Consider the following 8721-nt stretch of genomic DNA (forward strand, 5'->3'; position numbering starts at 1 on the left):
ACTGTATTTTTAATCAATAAACAGTCTTGGTGAGCATACAAGACTTTCAAATATATAAAAAAATCATATTCATTCAATATTAAAAAGTAACAATATAGGTCAATCTAATTATAAGTGGGCCATTTATCCTGTGTGTGTGTGTGTGTGTGTGTGTGTGTGTGTGTGTGTGTGTGTGTGTGTGTGTGTGTGTGTGTGTGTGTGTGTGTGTGTGTGTGTGTGTGTGTGTGTGTGTGCGTGCGTGCGTGTGTGTGTGTGTGTGTGTGTGTGTGTTTGTGCGTGTGTGTGTGTGTGTGTTTATGTTTTCTTATAAAAGAACCACATCATTAGCTTAGCGATGTGCTAAATTAAAACTTAATTTGATTCCAGCAACATGCATCTTACTAGGCCCAGAAACAGAGCTAAGATGTGTGTATTTGTGCTTTGCATTATCCTGTGCCCTGTAAACAATGTCCCTGTGCCATGCCATGCAATAAAAGGAACACAACAGAATTCCTAAGTGTTGGGTTTAGTGAAAACAAACATGGCGAGTTTGTACACAGAGGCCGGTTTTGGACGTGAGGCCTTTCATTTCTATTAAAATGAATCAGCTTGAGCCCTGTGTTTGTTTTGAAGCTGTGCGTTTTTTTCCCCCTCGTCTGAGACTGGCCGAGCTTTCAGAGAGCCAGAAAATCCATGGGTAAATATCAGTGTGTGTGTGTATGATTGTGTGTGAAATAAAGCAAGGTGAGGTTTTCATTCCCACCGCTCCAGCCGGAAACTAGATAATAAAATGTGTTTGTGCCAGATACAATGTGGCCGTTATCTTGCGACGGCAGGGCTTGAAATCGTACAGAACATGCTCATTAATTGATAATAATATCTGTAAGAGAAGAAAAGAGGTAAGACAGACGACAACCGGCATTATTATGACACAATCGGTGGCATGCATTCAGACATATCTCAACATAACTGACGATTATGCATAAGCCTCACAGGGTGCCCTGAGGCGGAGAGCATTTCAGCATTTATTTGCGGCCACCTTTGTATATTCAGATGGCTTCTTCAAATGCCTTGGCAATCGTAGTCAGCCCGGGCTTTATTTATAGCAATTCTCCGTGTTTTCATCAGATAATCTCGAATCAAGACTTTATTCTGCTCTCAGATGAAAACATTGGGTATATGAGTCACACGTCCGTTCTTATGTGTTCACGTTCAGCTGGGAAAACAATGTTAATTGCAAATAAAACAAATGTTACTCGCTGTATAATTGCACATAGATATGGCAGCAAAACAAACAGGCTTTTAATGAGAGGAGAAAACTCTTTGCTTTTGTAGATGACAGTATTGTGGTGCAAAGTCTTCCATTACCTGATGTTACCTGCAACATGGCCTCATGGAAACCATAAACAGTGCAAGAAGAAATGTACGTGGTTTATGATAATATTAATAAATGTTTGATGTCAATGTGCAATCAGAATGGACCACTTTCTTAAAGGTACACTCTGTAACTTTTGGCGCTCTGGCGGTTAATAAACAAAACTGTGTGCGTCTTGCGGAAGAACATTGTAGCCGGAACTACTTCTCTCTGTTTATGTCTGACGATTCACGCAGGACGTTTGAGCTTCTGCAAGAACCAATGAGGTTCATTCTCGTGTCACGCAGCACGTTTGAGCTTCTGCAAGAACCAATGAGGTTCATTCTCGTGTCACGCAGCACGTTTGAGCTTCTGCAAGAACCAATGAGGTTCATTCTTGTGTCACGCAGCACGTTTGAGCTTCAGCAAGAGGTTTGTTCTCGCGCGTCAAGCACGTTCGTTTGAGCTTCTGTTTAATGTTCGCTGATCAATGTTTATGTGTGAATAAAAGACTAAATTAAATCTGTTCATCATTTAAAGCGATCCAGTCTTTTCAGAAAATGTGGGCTAAACCGCTCGATTCATACTGTATGGATTATTGTTATGATCTTTTTATGCATTTTTGAAGTATCAAAGTGGTTGCATAGTTGTCAATGGAGGGACAGAAATCTCTCAGATTTCATTAAAAAGATCTTCATTTGTGTACCAAAGATAAAAGTGTTTGAAACGACATGAGGGTAAAGTATGACACAATTTTTGTTTGGGGGTGAACTAACGATTTCAAATATTAGGCAGCAACTGTTTTCAACATTGATAATAATAAGTTTTACTTGAGCACCAAATCAGCATATCAGAAAACTTGAAAATAAATAAATAAATACATACATCCAAAATTCCTAGTCTTACTGGCAAATGATGGAAATAAAATGAACCGGTTTGTCAAATTGATACTGTGTTGGGTTGCCATCTGGGCCCTGACGCGAATCCATTTGAAAACCATTGATCTAAAAGAGCCGAGGATGGAGTTGATGAAAGTTTGTTTTTACTTACTTCTGGGTGTAAAGTTTTAGGCCTCCATTTCACTCCTGTTCTCATGCTTTAAGTCCAGCTTCAGTTTAACTCTTAACGTTGCCCTTTAGTTCTTTGACTTTCAAAAAAAGCTGTATAGCGAGGTGTTGCAGTAAATCCATGAAGTCAATCCAGTTTAAAAACACCCATTAAAATTCCATGCAGCTCATGTCAAACACACTTCAAAGTGCCCTTTAATGCAAACATGAATCAGAGATCTGACAGCCTCGACAGGGGAAGGATGTACGTTTTAAATCAGTATGATTTAATGATAACCAAATGAATATTAATGCTATTCAAAACCTCGCCACAGACTTCTGGATTTCTCCCTGGTCCTCAAATCCTCACATCTTCACATCTTCATCCTCTCAGCCCCATCTTCATCTTCCAATCCAGTCTCACAGGATTCTGTAAAGCCTCCGTTATCCTCAGATATTATTATGTATTTGAATGACACTATCAGATGTTTGAGTGGCACAGAGTACAAAAACAGGGAATAAAGTGGTTTTCAGTATGAATATATACGTTTGTGTGATTGCCCTGTACATGACAGGAGCATAATGAACTTTGTGAAACTGATGCATTAAATGGAGTGAAGGAACACCTTTCAAACACGCAAAGCAAGGTCTCAATGTTTGGCCGTGAACTAAGGCACCGCCACCATTATGTTTTTTTTTTTTTTTGCAGGTTTCATCAGTAAGTGAGATACATTTTCATATGTTTGCATAGACACTAAAATGTATGAACATTGACATTATCAAAAATGTTACATTTTACATAATAACTTTAGAGAAGAATATTGAATAGGTTGAATTTATTGTATTTAATCAATGGGATTATGAGATTATATAACAATAAACTTGTATATAAGTACAATACTGTTTAACTTCTTGAGGTTGGTACGATTTTATAATGTTTTTGGAAAAAAAAGGGGTCTTGTGCTCACCAAGGCTTTATTTATTTGATCAAAAATACAGTAAAACACAATATTGGGAAATATTATTACAATTTGAAATAACTTTTTTAATAACATTTGTTAAATGTAATTTACAAATTAAATGTAATTTGTCACATGATCCTTCAGGAATCATTCTAATATGCTGATTTGCTGCTCATGAAAAATATTTTAAATTATTTTAAATGTTGAAAACGGTTGTGATTCATTTTTTTGTGTGGAAAACGTGATACTTTTGTATCTTTTGTAATACGAGTGTCACTTTGGGTTAATTTAATGCATCCTGATAAATAAAAGTATTAATTTCTTTAAAAAGAACACCAACTTTTTAACAGTATGGGTTAAAGATTTCAGGCAGTGCTTTTTGCCTTTGCCAAGTGTATGACAAATCCTGATCCTTTTCCCGTTCACATCCTAACCCCCCACATCATCTTCCTCACACTCATCCGTGACAGGGGACCTCTAGATGTGACGGGGGGCCAGAAAGTGAACTTGCATCCTAAATGCAGTGGTTTAATGGAGATGTCAGCCGGGCCGATGAGCACACACAACCCTGTGAGACCTCTTAAAGGATCTGCTCTTTACACTCAAACACACAACATCTTAGTTTCCATGAAGTGACAACACCTGACCTTTATCTCCAGGCGAACAGACTGACTCACACTTACACACCAACCTGAAGTGTATTAAAGGCACACAACGCTCATCCGGTCTGTTACGTGAGCGTATACAGGCTTTTAATCAGAGCACTGGCTGTAATGACTCTTACCCTATAAGTGCTGCGGAGGAATCGGGTCATTCGCGGGGCACGTCACAAGGAAATCGGACATATATTCTTGGATCTAAGAGATTTTTGCCTCCTATACTAATCATAAAAAAAGGTTAAAAAATACATCCGTTCGCATGAAGTTCATGACTGCTGTGCCATTGACGACCATCAGCATTGCATCAACAATGTTTACGCCGTGATACCGCCATAAAGCTCTTTGATCTCCTGCTGAAGCCTGAAGGAACTACAAAGGATGTTCCATTTAAAAGGAGAAAAGTCATGGGGAGGAGGAAGGATATAGGAGAAGCCAGAGGGAGACAAGACCAGGGAAGTTTACTGCAAATATATAATGCCAAATGAGAGATTCGTTCAACCTCAAGCTTCCTCAGGCTCTCTATAAGGAAGGAGTCAAGTAGAGTAATGTGTGATTTGCCTCAGGTTCCAGGTGCAATCTCAAGCAGGGGCGACCCGGAGTTACTCAGATCCCATTGCTGTCCTGTCACTGCAGTGGCCCTGAGCAAAACACTTATCCCTGGGTTATCCAGGAGTCTCTACCTGCGGTTAGAGTGGCGGGAAATCACTAATTAGATCTCTTTGATATCGCAATTGTTTCGCTTAGACAGCACTGAGATTAAGTGAAGAACAAATAAAGACTTTTACACTCGGGATGGGCGGATTGATCGTGAACTATCGACGTTTAGCATGGAAATGAATGCGTAACAAGCTTCGAAGAGAAAATGTATTAGCAAATAGTTGTGTAGGATTTTAACTCCTATTTTAACATGCAGAAATTATGAAAGATGTATTTTTTATTGAATGTATTACTTTGATGGCAAAGTCAACATTTTGGAAAAATGTTCAGCATCAATACTCCAGTCTTCACTGTAAACCCTAATGTTCAAAATAATTAATTGGTTTGAGTGGGGTAAACTTAAATTATACAAATTAGTTCAGTCAAATTAACTTTTATGAGGATTTAGATCTTTCTTTTTCTTTTGAGTTCACAAAACTGACACTTTTTAAGTAATGAATTGTTTCATTGTTTTGAGTTTTATGAACTTTAATTTAGACAAACTTAAATTGAACTGAAACTGGGCTGGGATTTCTATTTACCAGCATACCTTGCCATGATACTTAAAGGAAGAGTAAATGCTCAAATAATGTTTTTTGTGCAAGATAAGTGTGTTGTTAAATTTATGTGTGTTAAGTGGGAGATTTAGTAGTGTTTAATGTTTTGCTAATTTATAAGAGCTTCTGTTATGTTGGTTTTTATGGCAATGGTGACGAGTGGGGCATGAGCTTGGTTTGAGAACAGATATATGTTATATGATCTATATTGTCGTACGTATTGCTATGCTAAGCTAATGCTAAGGCATTGTGTTACCAATTAGCAAGTTAGCATTTACTGAATTAGCTAGTTAACAGTAAGTTTCCACTACTAAAAATATTTAAGTTGAGATTACATGATCATTTTAACTTAAATGTATGAATTAGCTTACTCAAATGTTTCCAGTTAAGAGCAATTAAAAATGTATGAGTACAAATAAGTATCTGCCAGTTCTGCTTTAATACTTTATCTTTGAATTTATTACCATAAATGTTGTTCTCATCTGCTGATTTCCTGCTCAAGAAACATTTATTATTATCAGTTTAAAACAGTTGCGCTGCTTCATATTTTTGTCGAAAATGTGATGGGATTCTTTTATGAATAGAGAACAAACTAACAACATTTATTTAAAAATGAAATATTTTGCAACAATGTAAACATCTTTATCACTTTTTTTGTTGTTTTTTTATTCTTAAAACAAGAATATACTGTAAGTAGAAACTCACTGATACATAATTGAGAACTCTATTAAGTCTAGTAAGATATAAAAAAAAATCTAAGCAACATCGGAGCAAAATTATAGCAGACTGTAGTGTCTATTATTCTTACAGAGCGCTCAGGGGCAAGATGTGTCAAGTGAAATAACATCAAGACCTCCATTGTCATGATAATAAAAAAAGAAGCTACACTGAAAATGAAATTTAGATTCTATGTCCTTACTTTACATTATTGAAGCAGCGCTGGTCTAGAGTGTTAAACAAACTGACCCTTGACCTGATCTAACGGTGACATTATTATTATGAGCTCCTGCTGGATTTATGCACTTCATATCAGCCAAGAAAATGAATCCATATTCCTCCCCATTCTCATCGCACAGTTCTGCTGTCACATGAAATTTAGTCTCTAGATAGGATGAATAACTCTTGATGGAGACTAAATCAGATTGTATTAACCAATAATTTCTTTGTGGAATTGTGTTGCAGACTTCTGAAACGCTTTCAGATCTGAATTTGATGCTCCTTTCCCAGCAGTACTGGTTATACATAATGGTCTTATAGCGCCACCCTGTGGTTCATATCGGTATTAAAGCTGTAAATCAGAATTGGCTTCTGTCTTGAGGCAGGCTGTCCAGTTCATCACTTAGGGCTTTGTTTCATATATAATCTCTGAAGTAACATCTTATTTATCTGTCTGATTTTGAATTTGACCTTAATACTGAGCCTGCAGCATGAATTGGATTCATATAAATCAGAAAAGGGTAAAACCTCTCTCAATATTCAGCGTAATCTCCCCGAGATTAACTTGCTGAATGAAGACTGTAAAACCATTCCCACCATCTCTAATCCCTCTTATCTTCAAAAGCACCTTCCCGTTTCACAGCAGGAGGAAGACCACGACTGCATTTCTGACAGGCTTCAGGTCGGCCTGCGCTCAGAATTAGATTAGCAGAGAATGTGGGTCCATGAGTGCACTGACCCCAGACCAGCTCATAATCAGGATGAGGCGAGACCAGTGTGTTACGGCTCATGCAGGAAGCTAGAATCAGAGACCAGACTCACTCGCGTGGAACAGTGCTGCCTTTCTTTATCCTTCCCTTATGGGCGAATCTCACAAAAACATGTCCGAGTCACATTTCACCGCAAAATCAAATGACAAAAAAAGACATATTTTGCTTAAAGAATATTTAGCTTTTTGTTGCTGTTGGACACAATAAGTGCAAATGCATTTATAAATAATATATAAAATATTTTGTATAAATTATGTTTCAATAATTTATATAATTTAAAAATAATATATACATATAAAAAATCTTACGGAATATATATATATGCTTACAAGGCTACATTTTTTACAGTAAAAACAGAAAAATACAGTAAAAACAGTAATATTGTGAAATATTTTTACCATTTAAAATAATTGCTTTCTGTTTGAATATATATCAAAGTGTAATTTATTCTTGTGATGCAAAGCTGAATTTTGAGCATCATTACTCCAGTCTTCAGTGTCACACGATCCTTGTAAAATATACAATTTCTTTTGATTTGATTTTCTCAGTCCCACGGTTTTCTTTTCCTTTCACACCTGGAGTGTCTATCTCTCCATGACCTTTTCATAATCCTGTTCCAGTCTTACACTGATTTGTGTTTTTGTGTGAAAGGTCACATGCTACAGTATATGAATATCTTTTCTCATCAAACAGTCCATTGAGTCCATTCCAGCCTTCTGTCCTCTCCAACAACAACAACAAATCCGAATCCATAAACATCAAGATAAATTTGATAGCAGAGATATTCTGACATTCTCACACTTATTTTTTATGCAGTTTGAATATACACAAATCAGATTTGATTTTAGCATGAACTATTCCTTTAATACCAGATGCCTCTATACCTTTCCACTTCTGCATTGCCGTGAGAGAGACTGTCATTGACTGTACCATCCATCAAGCACACTCCATTAATCCAGCGCCATCATGGTGGATATCAGCTCCACTGAACTGAGCAAAAGGGAACAATACGCTCTTCATTATGACTTCTATTATTTGAAGGAAGCATCCCGGTTGGGTGGAATAGAATGGATATGATCGAGGAAGACCCCTAAAGAGAAATAAAATGTGCAAATAGGATTCCATGCTTGATGCTTTCTCTATTTTCCAGAGCCATTATTTGTTGGGATATTCAAGTGTGTGTGTGTGTGTGTGTGTGTGTGTGTGTGTGTGTGTGTGTGTGTGTGTGTGTGTGTGTGGTCGGATGAAGCGATATGACACTCCATTAAATCAGTCAGACTTCAATGACTGTTTAAGTAGCATTTCAGTGTTATCATGCGATTGTGTGCCCTCTAGTCCCACCGTGAGGTTATTTTCAGCTATATATCATCGCTTTATCCATTTACAACCATTAAGCTAATTTAGGTTCAGAAGAAACTCGTCACAGGCTATTTTTAGAGGATGTGTCCAACATGTTTCCACTTTGAATATGAATGTTGAGCATCACTGAACTGCGTTTTCTTCACTGGAATAACATCTGTGAGGGGAGAAGGCTGCAGTTTTGGCAAATTATGTTATCTTTTTAATTTTTTTTTTGCTTATTTTGTCAGTTTCTGCTGCATGTAATAAATCAAAATTTAATTATTGAATACATCTGCTTCAATAGATGACATTTCACACGTTTGACTTATGGTCACCAATTTTTTTTTTTTTTATTCTGACATTTCTTTCTTTTCTTTTTTTAGCTTGACTGTCTAATTTCAATTAACTTTTATTATGTGGA

The sequence above is a fragment of the Phoxinus phoxinus genome (assembly GCF_949152265.1).
Source record: "Phoxinus phoxinus genome assembly, chromosome: 24".
Classification (NCBI taxonomy): domain Eukaryota; kingdom Metazoa; phylum Chordata; class Actinopteri; order Cypriniformes; family Leuciscidae; genus Phoxinus; species Phoxinus phoxinus.